Genomic DNA, 827 nt, shown 5'->3' with positions numbered 1-827 from the left:
AACATCACTTTAGAATGGGGACCCTTATTCCACATCTGTTTTCACACTGTTCAGGGTTTGTTCACACAGTGTACCATGAGCTTATACACATTGTATTCTGGCCCTTACTGCTTACTCATAAATAGAAATCTAGGTCTACTAGGTCCTTACTAAGGTTATTGGTAATAAATCCCTTATTGTGCATGAACAAGACATTTGCAAATAAATGTCTAACAACTGTCTGATTTTGCTTAGTACATGCCTTAAAAGTTACTTACTAAGGCATTAATATTGTATGTATTAGTGCTAATAAATGTATCCCTAAAATAAAGTGTTACCATAATAATAATACAAACAACAACAATGTGTTGCTGTGTTTTAATCATTAATGGAGTGAAAACCTGGAGGTGTAAAGGGTAATATTACATACTACTGTATGTAGTTGTATACTAAAACTGTACCCCTAATCATACTGCACATCCCAAATGACTTATTACACTCTATTGCACGATGTACACCATAAAGTGAAGCCGAAAGGAACAAAAATACAATGAAATAATACAATGAATAAAATACAACAGCATTTACTTCTAATCCTTCTTATTCTCTTACCCCAGGTCAGAAGTTTCCCTTTGTATTTCATCTTGTGGAACGTGTATTGAGGATTTCTGCCACCGGCCAGATGAAGAGTTAACTCTGTAACGTCACGTACGAGTTCTATAGCTTCTGCAAGTGCTGCAGACTTCTTGGTATTCTTTGAAAAAATAATTTCTGACGTTGCAACATCCTGTGGTAACACTCACATATTTAACATACAGGAGAGGGCCGTGTTGCTTACTGTAGATTTC

This window comes from Engraulis encrasicolus, chromosome 2 (genome assembly GCF_034702125.1).
Source record: "Engraulis encrasicolus isolate BLACKSEA-1 chromosome 2, IST_EnEncr_1.0, whole genome shotgun sequence".
NCBI classification, from domain to species: Eukaryota; Metazoa; Chordata; class Actinopteri; order Clupeiformes; family Engraulidae; genus Engraulis; species Engraulis encrasicolus.
The sequence above is the reverse complement of the archived record's forward strand: the minus strand, read 5'-3'. Positions refer to the sequence as shown.